This window comes from Callithrix jacchus, chromosome 7 (assembly GCF_049354715.1).
Source record: "Callithrix jacchus isolate 240 chromosome 7, calJac240_pri, whole genome shotgun sequence".
Lineage (NCBI taxonomy): Eukaryota > Metazoa > Chordata > Mammalia > Primates > Cebidae > Callithrix > Callithrix jacchus.
Window position 1 is genome coordinate 44,079,531 of NC_133508.1, and position 398 is coordinate 44,079,928.

Below are 398 nucleotides of genomic sequence, written 5' to 3' on the forward strand. Positions count from 1 at the left end.
AGTCAGCCTCCGTGCCTCAACTATTTTCGATCAGGCAAGCGAGGTGTGAGTCAAAACAGATACAAAGGAAACTGGTCTACAATATGTTTTGGGCACAGCTGGTGTCATGGCTGTGACGGAATTCAAGTGCACACCACATATTCCCCATCAGAAAACCGCATTTGCTGGCAAAGCTGCTCCCTAAGCTCTGCATCTGGAGAAATTCTAGTTAGTGACAGCCCACTCCTGAATCTCACTGCGGCAAGCAGCACAGCTAAGGGGAGAACATCGAAATAAAGGACATCGTTTCTTCTAAGCCTAATGAAGACCAACAGAACTGTTGGTACAGCAACTAATTTGTGAGGACAAAGCTGTTCTTAACATGCCAGTCCTTAAAGAAACAAAGGCTTGCACAGTAG